Source organism: Ursus arctos, unplaced genomic scaffold (assembly GCF_023065955.2).
Source record: "Ursus arctos isolate Adak ecotype North America unplaced genomic scaffold, UrsArc2.0 scaffold_7, whole genome shotgun sequence".
In the NCBI taxonomy this organism is placed as follows: domain Eukaryota; kingdom Metazoa; phylum Chordata; class Mammalia; order Carnivora; family Ursidae; genus Ursus; species Ursus arctos.
The window spans coordinates 16,032,031-16,052,026 of NW_026623089.1; the positions used below are offsets into that span (position 1 = coordinate 16,032,031).

General features: G+C 43.1%; 1 long non-coding RNA gene across 2 annotated transcripts; it reads left to right on the plus strand.

Annotated features, from left to right (window-relative positions):
* Nucleotides 1-50: 50 nt before the first annotated feature.
* Nucleotides 51-18,063, plus strand: LOC123000756 (uncharacterized). Of its 2 annotated transcripts, XR_007189960.2 has the most exons (4): nucleotides 55-758; nucleotides 7,790-7,961; nucleotides 9,239-9,412; nucleotides 14,244-18,063. It is a non-coding gene; the product is annotated as an uncharacterized LOC123000756 (long non-coding RNA). The 2 variants fall into 2 exon arrangements; XR_006408952.3 differs by having other exon boundaries at nucleotides 51-758; nucleotides 9,239-18,063.
* Nucleotides 18,064-19,996: the final 1,933 nt, after the last annotated feature.

Sequence of the window (19,996 nt, forward strand, 5' to 3'; positions counted from 1 at the left end):
TCTCCCCCCCCATCCCAACTCCCCGCACCCCCCCCTCCCACCGCCCGTTCAGCTGCTCCGGGGAGTCCGGGGCAGATCGCCGCACGAGCGCCGCCCCCGCGCCCGCCGCTTCCTGCAGGCGCGCCCCTTCCAGGGCCCGGCGGTTCCAGGGCCTTGTGCCCCCTACCGCACTACTGCGCCCGGCTCCCACCCACGTCCCCGCCGCCCCCTGGAGCCCCCACTCTCTCCCGCAGTCCGCTCCCTCCCGCGCCCTTGTGGCCTCCCGCGCCGGGCTCCCTCCTGCGCCCCACCACCTCCGGCATCCTCTCTACCTCCAGTGCCCAGGTTCCCTGCGGAGCAGAGCGCGCGCTCCCCTTAGCGGGGAGGAGACCTCGGCGTCCTCCAGACTCCCGAGCGCCTCGGACAGTCTGTCCGCAGGGCTTGGAGGACTTTGGCTGCGAGGTTGTTTCTCGGATCCGGCAGCCTTGCAGAGTGTGTGTAAAACCGTTCCCCCGTCAAGAGGGGACCCAGCCAGCCCGCGCCCTGCCAGCTCGGGGGATCGGAGGCGGGTGTGAGTGGTTAGAGGAAACTTTCCAGCAGAGCGCCTTGCCCGAGCAAACCGCGCATCTGTCAAGAACGCTCTCTGGGCGCTCTTGCAAGGAGCTTCTGTTGTTCCAGTGCGGTAGACGCAGAAAGGAAGCGAAGGTTTGTGCATCTGACAGCTAACGCTGAGGACCAGTTGGAAAATCACACACTCCTCAGCCCCAGCTAATGAATATGTGAGTATGATGCAACAGCGGGTGTCGATATTATAAAGAGAGGCTTAAGGAAACACAAATGTTAACGTAGAGTAAATGACACCGCCAAGAACAAAGAACACATTTAATTACATTTCGGACTTTTCACATTCAGCAATAACACCTGTATCTGTGTTTTATTACCCACATGATTTTATATTTTGAGCTGGGTCAATACAAACAAAAAGGTACTGTTAGTTTGGGTTGACGTCATGAGCTGACATTTCAGATTCCTGGGGCTGGTCGGTTGCTTTCTCCTTTGCCCAAGTTCCCAGATTCCGAAAACTCTAGGATTAGTTTGGGAGGGATGAGAGGAGAAAATATGTAAATACTCAAGAGGATTAATATCCTATAGCATCTAAAGTTCTTATCAGCGGCTTTTGAATTGGCGAATGAATCCGTTTGAGATTGACGAGTTGTTAGCCCAGTTGTGGGTGGCTTCTATGTGGGGAACAGCCACCTGGAACACAGTGCAGCAGGGGGACTGCAAGCCCCCTCTCTAATCCCCGCCACCATGACGTCCTCAGCTCAGCCTTGAAAATAAAAAGCCTTTCATGGAATCCTCGAGAAGTAAACAGCTTCTAATTACCCATGTAAGGGTGCACGAAAGCGTTACACACTGCTCACACGCCTTTCTTGCCTTGGAGTAAAAAGAATAGGGTCTGGAAGGAACATCACTATCTGGACCAAACCCATATTCTTACCTTGCAGAGAGAGGCTGATTTCCACAGCTACCCAAGTCAAGAGCTAAAAGCAGGGCTTACTCAGTTTATAAAGTCAAGCAATTTTAACCACCTTCCCTTACTTAAATCCAAACATAAATTTGCTTCAGGCCCAAACTGGATAATCAATCAGTGTTACAAGGCCGGTGGGTGTGGGTGTGGGTGATTTGTTTATTCACCCCTGCGCCAGGACTTGTCAGCCGAGTTCTGCCAACTTGGGGAGATTGAGAAGGGGGAGCAAGGAGAGGAGGGGGGCTAGAAAGAGGGGAGGAACAGGGACTGCACCCTGAATTTAGCCTAAGCTCCCAAGAGCCTTAGTTACCTGTCACTGCAAACTTGTCTCCCCTTCGGGCTTCCATCTGTGGCCGCCCTCAAGAGGCAGACTCAAAATAGCCAAGGGGTTGGAAAGAGTTGAATTTGACGCTGCCCAGGAAAGGGGTTCTGAGTGCCGGGCCATGGAGTGAGGTGTAGGGAATGTGGGGAGGAGGCTTTCTGTCCTGCGCCATCTTTCTGTCAAGAGGTGTTACTGGAATAGTGTGTGCCAAGCTTAAGTGCCCAGGATGGGCCAAGGGATTGCATTTGTGTGAGCGATAAAGCCAGAATGTGTTGTAGAGGTTCAGTGCGGAGGCCTGGATGCCAGCAACATTGCCACAGGTATACGTGTCTATGCATTTGTGTACGTGATATATAGATACATGCATCTGGGTACAGGTGCATGTGTATAAACATGCCAAGTATCAGGGCATGGGATTTGAATTGTCACAAAGCTCTCGGGAAACTTTTTTTCCCTGCTCAATCAGAGGTACATCAAACTCCCCCAAATTTCTGGATAATAAATACCTTAAATCACAAATATTTAAAACCAGAAGATTATTTTAATAGGCGTTCCAACACAGGAACACAGCAGATATAAAGGGGTCCCTGGGATTCTTGGGGCTTTCTTTCACTTGTACTTATGGAAGAGTCTGGAATAGCCCATGTTCAACTGGAGTTAGCTTCCTTTTAAAATAAAATGTTCTTGGATCTCCTTTAAATCCTACATTTCATGACACTTTTTGAGCTACCCTTTTTGGTCCTCGCTGAGGATATACATAAAGAGGAAAAGGTTCACCATATCTACTTACATAGGTGTTACATGTTGCAAGTTCAAAATTAATAACTCTGCCATTTCCCCCTTCCCTCCTGGAAACTGTCAAAATGAATCAGTTCTTCGGAACCCACTGATTTGACAGTACTTTATGAAACAACAGAAAGCTCCAACAATAAATGATAATAGGCGCATGGGGAGGGAGTAGGCTCCTTCCTCCGTAGTTCCCACCCCCACCTGCCTTTTCCATCCCACTACTCTCCTTACATATCACACTTACCATGGTTTCTCTTTGATCTCCCAGCCTCTAAATCTCCCCCCTCCATTTAATCTGGCATCCCACAGTCAAATTAATATTTCTAAAATGCTGCTTTGAAGCACGATGCTTTTGTGTTCAGAAACCTTCACTCCTCAACTTGGCATTCAAGGTCCAGTTCCAAATGGCCTTTCCAGCACTGTCTTTTGTAGAATTGTCCCTGTCACCCTAACTTGCAGTACTGCGTTCTTTTTCCTTTTTTGAATCTATACTCCTCTCCTTCTTCTTCTTCTTCTTCATCTCCTCCTCCTCCCCCTCTTTCTCCTCCCCCTGCCTTCTTCTTTTTTATCTGTACTCTTTTTCATTGGGTTCTTTCCACTAAGAATCCCCTCCTCCATTTCTGTTTCAATAAATTCAGCCTTCAAGATTTGGTTGATAAGTTTTTTATTTTACAATCGTCCCTGCCCACTGTTTCTGGAAATGATGTCTCCTTCCTCTGCCTGCAGTAGTTACTTTGCTAATTGCATTTCGCAAGGTAATTAACAATATATTGCCTTTCGACACCTCTTATATTGTGATTTAATTTTCATATGTTTTTCTTTTTTTTCTCAGACAGATTGTAAGCTCTCTGAGAGCCAGGACTATCCTGTACATTTTTATATTTCCCATGTTTATTAATATTTACTTAATTAACATAAAGCTTTGAGTCATAAATATTTCCCGTTTAATTTATTAAAATCTCATTATTTACTAGCATGAGAAATAATTGAGTGTTTTTGGAGTTACAATCTTCCCTCATGCTTAGAATTTACAGTAATAATTCATATTCCTGTAGTCCAGTCCATTTTTTCATGTAAGTATTTCAAAAATACTTTGTAAATACAAGGTAGGCTCATGAGATAAATTTATATCATACCTACTCAGTAATGAATAAAGCTGGACATAGGTAATAGGTTTTCCAAAGGGGTCACACAAGTCCACATCAATAAAAAGCATTACCTAATCTTCATAAATATTTAAGGTGAATGACCTTTTTCCTTAGCCTTCATTTGTGATGCTGTATTTCCAGGCATTTCTGCTCTGGGTGAACAGCTGATGACTTGAATCTTGTTTCAAGTTCTAGATTGAATTCAAGGTCTGTACAGCAGTGATTAATAGTACTTCAGCCACCTGTGGTTGCAAGCCAGGAGCTTGGCCAACACATTGCCACTCTTGAGTTGATTTTGCTAGAAAATGAGATAAAAATTATAGTGAAGAGCCTAACCGGACAACTGTTGGAATGTGGGCCAAAGGAAGTCTTGGGGGGAATTTCCAAGTAAAGCCCTGAGAAGTGTGTCAAACCAGTAAGTTAGCACAATTTGCCTTGAGGCTGATCATGGGTGGCGGGGTTTGTTAATCAGAGCTCAAGTGGCTGTTTCCGAGGAAAGATACACATCTGTTCACATAAAGCAATACTACTGCTGAAACGGTCACTCCGCGCTAACCAGAGAACAGCCTGCACCCGGGGCTGGCACTTAAGGTCATATACTGGTTTTGCAGCCACAATTTACACAGGGACAAGCAACTCCATCCACTGCGATAAGAATGAGGACAGTGTGTAATCATAGCAAAGCCTGGACTATTTGGAAAATTCAAAAGCTTTCCTCTCTCCCACTTCCTCCCTCTTGCCACCTCCTCCTCTTCCTGGTGTGTCTCATGAGTACATTGAACAATGCTAGAGCCAATAACAATATTTTTCAAAATTTGGACTTATTGGAAAGTGTTCAGACCTGGGAGGCAGAAGATCCAGGTTTATGTCCTGGCTTTGTCACTTTTCAGTTTGACCTTCTGCAATGGCTTCATCTTTCAAACCGACCTACCGTTCCTTCCCTCACATGATTGTGCGTGGATTAAACAAGAGAATGTACGTGAAGGTTTCTTGAAATCACGTAGAGCACCGTATATTCGCAACACATCAAATTCAGTCTTACCCAGTCCTCATGACATTTCAAAACATGGAAGGGGCCAGAATTGGCTCAAATGAGAGATCCATTCACTTAAATCAGCTTCTCTTTATCAGCTGGACTCTTCTCTCACACCAGATATTCATATGACTCAGAGGCTGGATAACAGTGAACTATTTTTAAATGCTTTTACCTTTGGCACATCATCCTTTTAAAAAAGTTTCCCCCCCTTTTTTGTGCCCTTCCACAGTACGAGCCCTATTCTATTTTTTAAAAGTATTTGTTTATTTGAGTCTCTAAAATAAATTCCTTTAAAGTATTTCAGCGGTGAAATATTAGCAGTAAAGGATTTTTCCGCCCTCAAGTCAACTACTTAGCACCATGACTAGTAACTTGGAAAAAAAAAAAAAAGGAAGGTAATGCAATATAAAAGTAAAGCCAACTTTCAAAACTTCTGTTCTTAATCAGTTGTATAATGAGTAAAAATGGATTTGTGGCCGGCTGGTAGCTTACCTTCAGGTGCTTGTGGCAATAGGAATGTCATTGCTACCCACGAAAAGCATTTGGCTAGGAGGCGTCCTTCATTGGACCCAAGTCCAGAGCTTGTGGTGACAACAAGCTGTGCTAATTATTGAAAACTGTAGGTTTTATTTTAACAGAGTCTTACCGTGTTCCAGATAAAACAATTATGTTGTAACCAGCCGAGGAGTTTGTAACAACAAGAATCCCTCCCAGCCCTTGTTTTAAGTTTCTGAAGGGTGGGAATGATGCCTTTTAAACAGTTTATCTTCCATTTATGCTGGCCATGTAGTTGGTACTTTATAAATTCCTGTGGAATAAAAGCTTATGTATAGTAGAATTTCCCAAATAAAAGAAGATATTGTGTTTTCCGTTCATCCATGGAACATGGCATCTGGGTCATCCAGCTGAATGGAATTGCCGAAGAGAACCAGTGGAAGAAACTAGTTGTCCTCTCTGCCTCCCGCCAGGTGATAGAACAAATCATTTACATTTCGTTCTTTTTCACTCATTACTTTGAGACACCAAACAGGTATTTTCTTTCACATGTTTTTCCACTTTGTATTGTATAGGTATTTTTCTGTTCACGTACTCATTACTTATGTACTGCATAAAAGCCCATCCAGACCCACTCAATATACAGAGGCATGGCAGGTCCTTTGCCTAGGAAGGGCTGAGTCTGAAGACACGAGTGAGACAGTCTAGCTGCTACTTTGGTGTTGACAACCAGTACGGTCGGTCTTCTTGCTTTGAAAATAAATATCAACCCTGGGACATGACATTTATTTTCCACAATGTCTCAGCTTTGCAGCTCCTTAAATTAAGCCTGCTACAGACTTTTATCTCATGATAGATTTCTGCTTCCAGAGCATTTTCCCCTAATTAAATGTTGAGGGGGCAATGACTGTCTTAACAGACCTCTTCTAAATAGGAGTTACTTTTTACACTGGTGGAGAAATGGTTGGATTTTTTTTCTCCCCATTTTAATATGGAGAAACTGAAGCATAAGGAGAGAGACGTGCTTAAGGTTTCAAGGAAAGGAAAAGGGGTTCTTGACTTTCCTGCCTCCTGAGCTAATCTTCAATTACCAGAACGTGCATCCTTAACAGATTTTGGCTCACCTCTGACTACTTGTTAGCATAATTCAATTGCATGATATATTTGGGTCCTGGAGCAGGTCGTGGAGTAATTTTTTGAACACAAAGCTCTGAGCAAGTGAAGAGATTCTATCATGCAATGTTTATTTATATTGTTCAGTTGGTTTAAGTATAAGAGACCTAGAAGGATAATCATATTTAGCCACCCAAATGAAATTCTCATTGTTAGTACATTTCAGTGTGAATTTCCGAAAGTGCCACATGAATGCTAACTTTGAAGACAAAGAGGACACCAAAGAAAAGCCAAGCAATTAAGCAATTTGGTTTTTTTGTTTGTTTTTTAATATGTAACTGGAAAAAGATTTCACAGAAGACTCTTACTGAGAATGAAAGACTCAAAAGTTGTGACAACCTTGGGGATTTTACTTAAGAGTCTAAATAAAGCTGCTTGGGAGTTTGAAACAGAAAAATGAAGAATCAAGCTCTCCTTGCTTTGCCTTTCCACATCCTAATACCTTTCCCAAACCAGGTGGTCACATACACTTGAGCTGCAAGGCTCTCTGAAATGCTGGGAAAAGGCACTAATAGGGTATTGGCATAGTCCTGAAAATATTTTTTTGCTTGTTCTGAAAATGTCTGCCTCTGACTTGTCACCATTTCCATCCTACTCCCTACCTTTCCTCTCTCCTGCTGCCAACTACTTTGAAGCAGGCATGTTTCACACCCCCCCATGACTAATTAATAGAGACTATATGCCTTTTCATAGCTCTCTCTTGCAGATAACAATATGGTCTCAGTTTATAAAAATCCTACATATATATATATTCATATGTAGAGTTTTCATAAGTCCTCATCTGGGAGGTGACCTAGAATTAAAAAAAAATTTCTTAAGCAAATTAAAAGCCCATGATTAACCTTGCAAAAAATAATAATCAGTATTTTATAGCATAGCCAGTCTTGATGGCAGATTTTGAAAATATCCCTGGCCCATGCAGTTTTGTTTTTTAGATGCTTTTTATTACATAATTTCAAATTATGGCAGAAATTTAAGCAAGGTTACACTCATTTTAATGATTAGTTTTGACATTTACCTCTCTCTGTACCATAATGATTAAGAATGCAGGCTCTGGCATGAGACTGCCTGGGTTAAAATCCGGGTTCTGCCACTTAGTAACTGGATGACTCAGAACGAGTTGTTTGAACACCTCAGGCCCCTGTTTCGTCATCTGTTAAATGGGAATAATAATATCCTACCTACTTGGGCGCTGTTTGGGAGGAGTCAGTAAGGTAGGGCATAAAAGCATTTGTGATAGAGCTTGGCTTATCGTAAATACTTAAAAACATCAGTGCTTTTTTTTCCTCCCCTCCCCCCCGCCCTGGCATCACCAGCACCACCAGCACCACCAGCCCAACTACAGATCACGGCATAAAGCAGAAAAATCTTCATTCTGTGCAAAACCAAGGGTGGCAAAGAAGGCAGCTTCCAATCAGTGGAAATGGAATAATTGAATAAATGTGTTCTTTTTTAAAAGCGAGAGGATGTAGTAAAGAATCTAATTTGGTAAGTACTCTTTTGGTTTCAAAGGCAAGTTTATTCCTTTGTGGTCATTTAATCTGATTATCGTTCCGCTTGGGGAATTAGAATTTCCTAAACTAATTCTGCATCATGGAAAGGTCATTCCAGAGAGTTCCACCCTATGGTATAACCATATTCCAAGTATATGAAACAATAATGACAAAAGAAAGCCTCACTGGGCTCTTGATAGAGAAGCCTATTTCCCCAGATATACAATTGATCCAAGCTGCTGCTTTTTATGGGGTAAATTCTTCAGACCTCAAGGAGGCCAGAAGATTCTCTTGTGACCTGCTTTGTGTCAATGTAGCACAGTCCTTCAGTTCCCTTGAGTACAAGGGGTCTCACCACCTCATCCCCTGAGAACGGAGGGTAAAGAAGTAGGCAGCAAAGGAAGTTTTTCCAAGTCTCTGAGGTTCGACCCCTAGGAGACTCTTAGACCCTAACTTGGAACTATTAATTTTATTTCAGAAACAGTTTCAATGCCTTGTTTTTCCGGTTTCTGTTCTTTTGTAACAGACTAGGAGAAACAAACTGGAGCGAAGGAGTAAGGCTGGTGCAGGGGGCAAACGACATCCGGGTACTTTCTGTTAGAACACAGGGAAACAAGGGATGCCATTTACTGCAGAGACAGTGTTCTGTATCCACAGCCACTGATGACCCCACATCATTAAGAAAGATTTAGATGGCGTTTACCCATCCTCCGTTTAAGAAATGGAGTGTGGCTTTTAGAAATATCTTTATTAAGAAATAGTAGTATGAAAATTTCAGAACTTCGTATTTTCCAGAAAACGTCTGTTATCTAGAAAATGAATTTATGTGGACTATTTCATTCTCCAATGATGCTGGATCCATAAGGTGTGAGTTAGATGGCTAGAAGTCCAAAATCAAGGTGCCAGTCAGCTCGTTCCGAAGGCTGTGAGGAAAGGGTCTGTCCCACTTGGCTCCCCTTGGCTGGTAGTTGGCCATCTTTCCTCTGTGCCTGTCTGTGTCCAAATTTCTCCTTTCGATAAGGACACCTGTCCTATCGAATCAGACCCACCTTACTGACCTCACTTTATCTTCATTACCTCTGTAAAGATCACATTTGAAGATCCAAATAGGGTCACATCCTGAGGGGTTGGGGGATAGGACTCCCAACACATGTTTATTTTGGGGGACACATTCAACCCAGAGCAAGATGCTACTTGTATGTGAGGAAGTTTGACACCTTATGCACACTCTGTAGTCACCTGTGTTTCAGAATGTTCTATTATGTCTTCTAGGACAGATGACAAGGAGAATGACTTCTCATAGTTCAACGCTAAAGATGACCCCCCAAATAAGTAGCACCCAGACACTGGTGAGAACAGTCACCTTTCTTGTAGGATTACAGCTGGCCACAAAGTCACGAGTGCCACCGGCTGAATGTGGTCAGATCAAGTTCCCGTGTGTGCTGAGTAAGTAGCCTGGGTCTTCACATGGAGGGGGAGGGGTGCATGTGAGCCACATCCCTGTTCACTGTGTGCTCCAGGTAGGGTTCCATGCCCTGCTCTTTTATCGCTTTCATTACACACCAAGAAACTCAATTATTGTCTTGCAAATGAAATAGAAAAACTCAGGTATATGTTAATAATTCCCATTCAAGGGGAAAAAATCCGTCAATCCATTCGGTGGGTTGTACAGACTACTTTTCAGTGGGTTGTTTTGACATTGTGGAGACACACAAACAATTGTTCTTCGCAGCTGCAACATGGATGTTATTTTTTCTGAGCCAGAATTGGGGTAACAGACAGCAAATAACTGGGTAGGAGAGATACAACAAACCTTTATAACTGAAGAACAAAGCTGGCCTTTGAGGCAAGATAAACTCAGGTACTCACTCATATAAAATCCATTGAAGAACAGGATTTTTATGACCTTAAAGTAATGATTTTGATTGAGAGGGTGATTCAGATCCTAAAATATTGGCAAGCAGAGGTTTGACTAAGAAATAACTCCCTTCAGTATATCGACTGAGATTTATTATGGAATCTGAAGCTCATGAACGTTCTAATTTTATCCACCCTTAAGTGGTAGATCTAATTGTCCTTTGTGGATGCCGACGATGACAGAGCTGATAATATTTTAACCTGTGCATGGCCACGGACCAAATGAACCTGGCTTTTATGCCCTCAATACAAAAACCAAAAAGCCCCACCTGATTAAGGTCCAAGAACTCAATCTGAGCATTTGTCTTGCCATTTGATATTAAGAAATGGCTCGCAGCTATCCTGGATGCTGCTGCTGTAGGAGCTGAATATGGAACCGGATGCCTGAGTATAAAAATCCGAGGATCTCTGTAACACAGTACGGCATTCTGCGTTGCCGTGATGCCAACTCCTCCTTACAGATCAATCTGTTACGTGCGTGCTATGTAAACAGCATGAATTTAGATGTATATGAAACAGTATTTTTAAAAATGTCACATCTAAGTGTTTTTAATGACTAGGTTAGTTCAGTGGAACAATCTTATATAAGATGGCACTTAAAGAAAAGCTCAGATCTGTGCATCTGAGCATTATTTAGTCATCTGTTTGTGCAACTATATTTTTAACTTAATTTATGATGAACAAATAGTCTTTCTGAACTCCCAAGCTGTGTTTCCATACTTCAGTTTCGTTTATTTTCCTCTCAGTTTCCTTCAGAACCCATTACAGAGAACTTTCTTTGGAAACTTCGTAAAGTTAGCAGCATCCGTCAGAAAGCACCAAACCAAACAACCAAAATTAAAAACTGAGAATAGAATCATAGGGCATATGCGTTCTTTCCAAAGCAATGTCACAGAAACAGATCTGTGTCCCATTCTCTCTCTCTTTCTTTTTCCTGTTTCTTTTTATCTTTATTGAAAACATCATCTGTGGCCGTGTGAAATGTCTGCCAACACTTCCGAGTGCCAAAGAATCTTTATACTTTTGTTAATCGACGTATCACTATGTCACAGTATTAATGGTAATATACAGCTGTAAAAATGCACTTGGCATGGGATGTAGAATAGTAAGTGTCTGTGAAAGACTTGGACCCTGTCTTTGAGAAGTTTACCTTTAGAGAGTTTCCCTCCTTCTCTTCCTTCCAACTTCATTGAGGAATAATTGACAAATACATGGTACATATATTTGAAGCATACGATGTGACGATTTGATATACATATAGGTTGTGGAATGATTAAGATCAACATAGTGCATGTATAGTTAGTGCAACCTTGTATAGTTAGCATAGGTAAGTCTTTCCTATTTTGGGATGACAATGTTCCTGTTCTCTAAGAAATTTTGTTGTCGTTTTGTTTTGTTTTAGATTCCACAGTATTTGTCTTTCTCTGTCTAGCTTATCTCACTGGGCATAATGCCTTCCAGATTTATCTGTGTTGTCACCAGTGGCAGGATTTCCTTCTTTTTCATGGCTGAATAATATTCCATTGTACCTATATACCACATTTTCTTTATCTCTCCATCTGTCAAAGGACATTTAAGTTGTTCTACATCTTGGCTACTGTGAGAAATGTTGCAGTGAACACGATAGCCCAGGTATCTTTTTGAGATCCTGATTTCAGTTCTTTCGGATATGTACCTACAAGTGGGATTGGTGGATCATAGGGTAGTTCTATTTTTCATGTTGTGAGGAACCTCTATACTTTTTTCCATAACAGCTTCACCAATTTCCATTCCCACCAACAGTGCACCAGGGTTCCCTTCCTCTGTGTCCTCACCAACATTTGTCATCACTTGTCTTTTTTATTAGAGCCAACGTAGCCGGGTGTGAGGGGATAGCTCATTGTGGTTCTGGTTTGCATTTCCCTGATGATGAGTGTCATTGGGATTGGTTAGAGCCAGTGACTAAACACCAGATACTATTCTAAGGGTGTCATTTGCAATATCTCATTGACTTCTTGTAACGGCCTTGTCTGGTATTATGTTTGCTTTGTAAGGGAGGAAACTGAGGCTTAGAGAAGTTGAGGGATTTGCCCAAAGTTTCACAACTAGTAAATGGCAGAGTGGGATTTCCAGCCCAGGTGACTCAAAGGCCAGAGCTCTTGACCACTCTAAAGTAAGGCCTCATTTTATTTTTTTCCTGTTTTGAGACAGCTTCATTTTTTAAAAAACTAAGATCCAAATTCAACTGATGTAAGAAAATCTTAAGTGAATACTGTGTGTAATATCATGTGAAGGTTTCTGTGTTTAGCTTTTTCAAAAACTTCATTTGTAAGGATGTTTTTCATGAATGCACAGGTCTGGGTTCTCCATGAGTTACCAAATTCTGCCTGTTTGGCGTTTCCTCTCTCTCAACTTCCTAGACAGTCAACAATCATGCCCTTTCAATACTTTTGAAATTTTGTTCCAATTTCTGTGACCAACAGGGAGAAAAATGACCATTAACTGGGGGCACCACCACTAGGAACAGCATTGGCGAGAGTTGAACTCACTCCCCAGGACCCCTCTCCTCACCTGGGGCCCAGGCAGCAAGCCAGCCTTTCACCCTTAGAGCTTTTCCAGCACGAGTCAGCTAATCCTGTATCCCCTTAATTCCATAAGACACAGGCCAGGCTCTCCAGAAGATTCTCTTAAAGCCTCCTGCTTGGTTTAAGGGCGATGGGAAAGAGCCACTCCTCTGCAAAGAGCCTAGGAGCAACACTCAAGCCACCGGTTGAGACCGTCATGATGGGCTAGGCCCCTGTGCAGTGTTTGGGTCACCCTCTGCAGGGTCTGCATGGATGGTCTAGCCCCTCTCTTTAGAATGCGTGGGTGCCTAACAAACCTTGTTCTCAGCTGTGGGGTCTCAGCCCACACTGAGCATCAGAAAAGTCTTCTGTACATCCTGCTATACATAGTTTGGGGAGTTTTGGGCACACAGTTGTAATCAGAATCATGGTGGAGGCAGTGAGGGAAGGGGAGGGATGCCTTAGAAGGGCATGTGGTGAAGTGAGGCTGCCAAAGATGGGGCGCTGACATTCAAAGACACAACGGGGACGAGTAACCCACATACCAAGAGAAAAACATCCCAAATGCTGAGGTGAGACCTTGGAGATGAGAGAAGATGTAGCAGAGAATTCTGTTGAGGAAGCAAAGAGAAGAGAGCATCAAGGGAGGGGATGGTCTAAGGGACCAGCTCCTCGATATTCAGAGAGCTCCTAGGAATCAAGAATATGAAAAGACTAGCAGCTCAATGGAATATGGGCGAAGATCAGGACAAGATAGCCCTTGATGAAAGAAAGACAGGTGGCCCCTGTCCATCTGCAGAGCTGCTCAGCCTCACTCCCAGTAAGGGGATCCCAGGTGAAAACTGCCCTGGGATCCATTTCTGACCTTGGAGATGGGCAAACATTTTGACAAGACACTGTGTTGTCAACACCACGGGGACAGGAGCATTCTGACTCAGTGCTGATGAGTGCAGAATGGTTCCATCCCGGAGCGCGTGAATGTGGCAGCGTCCACCCGAACCACATACCAAGTCCGTCTTTGACACAGAGGGCCACCTGACTGTCCCTGAAACACATTCCCCTTCCGGGTTCTAGGACAGCAACTTCTTCGGTTTTCTTCCTATGTCACAGTTGGTACCTCTGAAACTTCTTTGCTGCCTGTTCCTCTTATGCCTGGCTTCTCAACACTGGCAGTTTTTTTTGTTTTTTCTTTTTTGTTTTGTTTTTTTGTTTTGGTTGTTTTGTTTGTTTGTGGGTGTTTTGCCTAGTTGTTCTTTTTTTGGCATGGTAAATACACATCTATGTAAATGTCACCGTTTTAAAGTGTACCACTTAGTGGCACTTAGCACATTCACATTGTGCAACTGCCACCTCCATCTGGCCCCAGCACATCCCCCATCACCCCAAAAGAAAACTCTGTACCCATGAAGCAGTCACTCCCCACTCCCTGATTTCTCAGCCCCTGGCAACTACGCATCTGCTTTCTGTCTCTGGATTTGCTTATTCTGGTTGTTCTGTATAAATGGAACTGTTCCCCTAGCACGATGTTTTCAAGGTTCATCCACTTTGTAGCATGTGTTAGGGCTTCCTTCCTTTTCGTGGCTGAATAAAATTCCATTGTGTGGCTATTCTGCATTTCATTTATCCATTCATCTGTTGATGGCCATTTGGGTTGTTCCTACCATTTGACTATTTTCAGTAGTGTTGCTGTGAATATTTGTGTACAAGTTATATTTTCAGTTCTTCCAGGTCTATACCTAGGAGCGGAATTGCTGGATCATATGATAATTCTGTGTTTAATCCAACTACTTGCTTTTTTTTTTTTTTAACATCCATAGACTGATGATTCCAAAATCTATAGCCCTGGCCTGATTACTCCCAACTGTCTACCTGAAATCTCATCTGGCATATAGATGTCTCACGGCTGACTTGTCCAGCACGGAAGCTGTTACTCTCTGCTCCACCCAGATGGCTCCTCCAGTGTTCCCAGCTCAGGAAATGGCATTGCCATTGACATAGGTACTCTGATGGAGGCCCTAGGACTACCCTCACTTTTCCCCTTTCTAGCTCTCCCCACATCCAGTCCATCAGCAAGTGCTGTGGACTCTGTGTTTGCCATCTTGCCACCTTTTCCCTGCTGCTACCTTGGTCCAAGCCAGTGACTTCCACTCCTGCCCTTAGAGTTTATTCTCTGTTCTGTAACCAAGAGTGGCTTTTAAAAAGATATATATAATCTTAAAAAAAAAAAAATCACTTAGCCCTCCTGCTTCAGCCTCCCTAGTGGTTTCACACTGCATTTAGAATTCAACCCAGACTTGCTCTGTGCAGGCATATGGTAATCTGTTTGCTGCCCCCCCTTTCCTTCCTTCTCCCTTGCTCTCTGTGTTTTATCACACTGGTCCCTCTGTCACTTGAACTGGGACCTGCCACAGGGGCTCTGAACTTGCTGTCCCCTCTGTCAGAAACCACTTGGTAGTTCCTCGTCACTACCAAAGCTTCCACTCAAGCACTACCTCCTTAGGGAGGCCTTGTCTCACCCCCCCCACCCCCAGACTCCGCCAATCTTGACCTTAATATACCAATCTGTTTTTTTTTCATTGATCTTTCACTGACATTTCACATCATTATCTGAAATTACCTTATTTATATTTACGTGTTTATTTTCATTGTTCGTGTTTGTTCCCTCCCCCTGCCCCCCCTTCCAACCCCTTTCCCCAAATGTCAGCTGCACGAGGGCAGGAATTTTGTCAGTGTTCATGGCTGACTCTTTAGACTCTTGGACACTGCCTGGAATCTACGAGGCACAGAGAAAGCATTTGTTGGATGCTGCTGAAGAAGAAAAGTTCACATCTTACCTGGCCCTGAACAAATCTTCCTGATCCCACTACCACCTTTCATTTCCCTCTTCCTCCTCATCTACATACTTCCAGAAGGAGTAGGTCATACCTAATGTATTTCTTTAGTCATTATTCTTTGCCTCTGTAACCCTAAACAATCCAGCTTGTCCCACTACTACCATCTTCTTCAATGATCTCCATAAAAGTCAAAACCAGTTGCCCTGTGCACTAGGCCCTTTCCATAGCACCGGATGCTATTAACTGTGTTCACATCCATGGATCTCCTTTTGACATGTTGTCCTCTCTTGGCGTGACTCCTGCCCAGAGGCATGGTACACCTGGGAGTACATCCTGGAGTGTCTCAGGAATGTATTGGGGGTTCCAGCCATCATACCTGGTGAGCAGGCTGGCTCTTAGCCAGATAGTCCAGAGCAATTGTCATGGGTCAGTGGCATGGACTCCCCATGAAGAGTGCAAAGGGGAGCTGCTCAAAGCACCAAATCCCCTGATCTCATTCAGGTGGTGCTTTGGCAGTGGTGTGTCGTGCTGGGTACCTGAAAGCCGGGGAAGGTGCCCTCCACCAAAGGGCACTGCTGAGCCACCCGCTCTGCATAGCTGTCTGTGGGCTGTCAGTTGGTCTTTTATCTGCAAAGTAAGTAAGATCATTTTCTTGTGCCTGTGGAATCTTTTGATACATTCCACTGGATCAAAGGTATATCTGTCACAGCTGAACACATGATGTTCTAAATCACAGTCCTTGTCTTGCCCCACTCAATTCCCACTTGATGTGAGGGACATGGGGGTTGGGAGTGCCCACCTCTCCCATCTACTGGCTGCATGGCCTTGGACAAGTTATTGCATACCTTGAATCCTCTAGCTCCACATCTGAAAATTGAGTAGAACCACTACGACCTCTCATAGGCATCTTGACTCTGATACAAGGATGCCCAGAACATTCAACCATCAATAGCTCCCCATTGCCCTCCTAATTAGGTCTGCCATTCAGGCCCCTGCCCCATGATCCTTGGTGGCTCCTCAGGTTCTGCCTTCCTCAGCATGCTACATCCTGGGATTTTGCTCTGACCTTCCACTGTTTATGGGAGACCATTTTCCCCTTGGGCTTTTCTTTGATTTCTATATATTTTTTTAAAAACAGAAACACACATTAATTTTATAATCGGGGAAAAAAATCTCTCCATTAATATTGTTTTGAATTACCCACCTTTATTTCAAAAGCCATGTGTCCATAAACCCTTTCTGGATTACCCCATCATCTGTGGGTGCTCAGACCTTTGAATCCACTGGATTCATTCTTTTTTTTTTTTTTATTTTTTAAATTATGTTATGTTAGTCACCATACAGTACATCATTAGTTTTTGATGTAGTGTTCCATGATTCATTGTTTGCATATAACACCCAGTGCTCATTACAACACGTGCCCTCCTTAATACCCATCACCAGGCTAACTCATCCCCTCACCACCCTCCCCTCTAAAAACCCTCAGTTTGTTTCCCGGAGTCCATAGTCTCTCATAGTTCATCTCCCCCTCTGATTCCCTTCCTTTATTTTTTCCTTCCTTCTCCTCATGTCCTCCATGCTGTTCCTTATGTTTCACAAATAAGTGAAACCGTATGATAATTGTCTTTCTCTGCTTGACTTATTTCACTTAGCATAATCTCCTCCAGTTCCATCCATGTTGGTACAAATGTTGGGTAATCATCTTTTCTGATGGCTGAGTAATATTCCATTGTATATATGGACCACATCTTCTTTATCCATTTGTCTGTTGAAGGGTACCTCAGCTCCTTCCACAGTTTGGCTTTTGTGGACATTGCTGCCATGACCATTAGGGTGCATATGGCCCTTCTTTTAACTACATCTGTATCTTTGGGGTAAATACCCAGTAGTGCAATTGCTGGGTCATAGGGTAGCTCTATTTTTAACTTTTTTGAGGAACCTCCACACTGTTTTCCAAAGTGGCTGTACCAACTTGTATTCCCACCAACCCTTTCTCCACAACCTTTCCAACATTTGTTGTTTCTTGCCTTGTCAACTTTTGCCATTCTAATTGGTGTGAGGTGGTATCTCAATGTGGTTTTGATTGGAATTTCCCTGATGGCTAATGATGTCGGCCACAGCAACTTCTTTTAAGACACGTCTCCAAAGGCAAGGGAAACAAAAGCAAAAATGAACTTTTGGGACTTCATCAAGATAAAAAGCTTCTGCACAGCAAAGGAAACAGTCAACAAAACAAAGAGGCAACCCATGGAATGGGAGAAGATATTTGCAAATGACACCACAGATAAAGGGCTGGTATCTAAGACCTATAAAGAACTTCTCAAACTCAACACCCAGCAAACAAATAATCAAGTCAAAAAGTGGGCAGAAGACATGAACAGACACTTTTCCAAAGAAGACATAAAAATCGCTAGCAGACACGTGAAAAAATGTTCAACATCATTAGCCGTCAGGGAGATTTATTCTTTTTAAATCCATCCTTTCTAAACCTCTCTGGGAACTCACAGTATTGGCCCTTAAAGTATACAGAGTCAAGTATGTATGGGGGTATAATACGAACACACAACCAATTGTTAGAGAAATCAAAATATAAACTCAGGGGGCAGATCTTCACTTTTCACTCATTGAGTATTTTGACTGCAGTGGCCGGTGACTCTCCTGCTGCTCTGCCCATGATTTCAATAAATATTTGTTTAATTGAATTGTTAACCAACGCATGCAAGAACAAGCAGGACCTACATGCCTTGTCTCTTATAAATAGAATAAAAATAACCCGTGTAATTCATCAGATTAACTGATAAAAGGTTTTGTTCTTTTGCCTGGAGAGAGGGCCAGAAAGAGACCATTTAGAAGCTTGTCTTTTCCAAACCCAGCAGTTTCATGCCACTTGAATGGATGAAAAACAGCAGCAGTTATAATGATCTATGAGTTCATATCTATCTTTTGCTTTTCCACCCATGAAAGATACTTGAAGTACTTTATGAGGGCCAGAGCTCAGGAGGGGATGGGGAGCCGCCCTCATTCCCTGCCTCGCAGAACAGTCATTGCAAAGGAATGTTTATCCCTGCGCGCTCCGCTCGACTCTTCACTCAGGGGCTAACCGTCACTCACACTACTGTGCCCCGTTTCGCTCCTCCTGCCTCCTACCTTATCTTGTGGGAGCAGTCTAATTACGAGGGGATGAGCTCTTTCTTACAGATTTTTAATTCCTCTGGGCAGTTAATAAAAGAGAGCCAAGTATGGCCATTTTAATCCTATTGATTAGAATGGGAGCCTGAATAAGACAAATTCTCTCCACTGTTTACTTGATGATCTGTTTAAATTTTCCCTTTTCTTTAAACGTGAGCCAGAAATCCTCGTTCCATTTTTAGTGATTGTGATCATTATTAAGCAGTCTTCTCTACACACCTTCCTGTTGTGAAGTCTGTACAAATTGGGTTAGTTCCGGTCCAAAAGGAACTTGTAATTTAAAACAACATAAAGGCCAGTGTTTCTCAACTGGGGTGGGGGGGGCAGTTTTGTGTCCCTGAAGGACATTTGGCAATGTCTGGAGATATTTTCAGTTGTTGTAACTTGGGGTGGCGGGGTGGGGGGGGTGTTGCTATCAGCATCTAATAGGTAGAGGCCAGGGATACTGCTAACCATCCTATAATGTGTTCATAGCTCCACAACAAAGAACAAGCTGGCCCAACATTTCAATAGTACTGAGCTTGAGAAACCGTGATATAAACGTATGGACTTAAATGCATAGTTTAAAAATAGTGATAGATTGAGAAATGTCTACCTTCTTTTTTTTTTTATCACAAGTTTCCTTTTTTTTTTTATTATGTTATGTTAGTCACCATACAGTACATTCTTAGTTTTTGATGTAGTGTTCCATGACTCATTGTTTGCTTGTAACACCCAGTGCTCCATGCAATACATGTCCTCCTTAATACCCATCACCGGGCTAACCCATCCCCCCACCCCCCCTCCCCTCTGAAGCCCTCAGTTTGTTTCCCGGAGTCCATAGTCTCTCATGGTTCGTCTCCCTCTCTGATTCCCCCCCCCCTTCATTTCCCCTTCCTTCTCCTAACGTCCTTCATGTTATTCCTAATGTTCCACATATGAGTGAAACCATATGATAATTGTCTTTCTCTGCTTGACTTATTTCACTCAGCATAATCCCCTCCAGTTCCCTCCATGTTGATGCAAATGTGGGGTAATCATCCTTTCTGATGGCTGAGTAATATTCCATTGTATATATGGACCACATCTTCTTTATCCATTCACCTTCTGTTGAGAAGGTCTAGGCAAGGGATGGGAGGGGTCTCGGACAACTTGATGCCTACCAGAGGAGCTCCCGGTGGCAGAATGAACTACTCACCTTCCTTCCAGATCGCAGCAGGCTCTGTGAAAGGGATCAGGTGGGTACAGGAGATCTTTTCCGAGGCAAGAGATCTTCACGAGTGTATATGATGACTTAAAATCATTCTGATTTTTAACACTGGGGTCTACATCTGACAAGAATGCCAGTCATTTAGAAAACAATCACTACTCGCAAACCCTTTACATGGAAGAGTTGGACTTTATTCTCTGATTTCGAAAGTACTCACAAAGGCCAGAAACAACTGAAAGTTCAGGATCATGTTAATTCAAAGACCAAAAAAGAGGAACCATTCAGCCAGCTCAAAGAAATGATTGCATCATTTCCTTGTGTGCGGTTCAGGTTAAAAATAACCTTTAATCCCCATCAA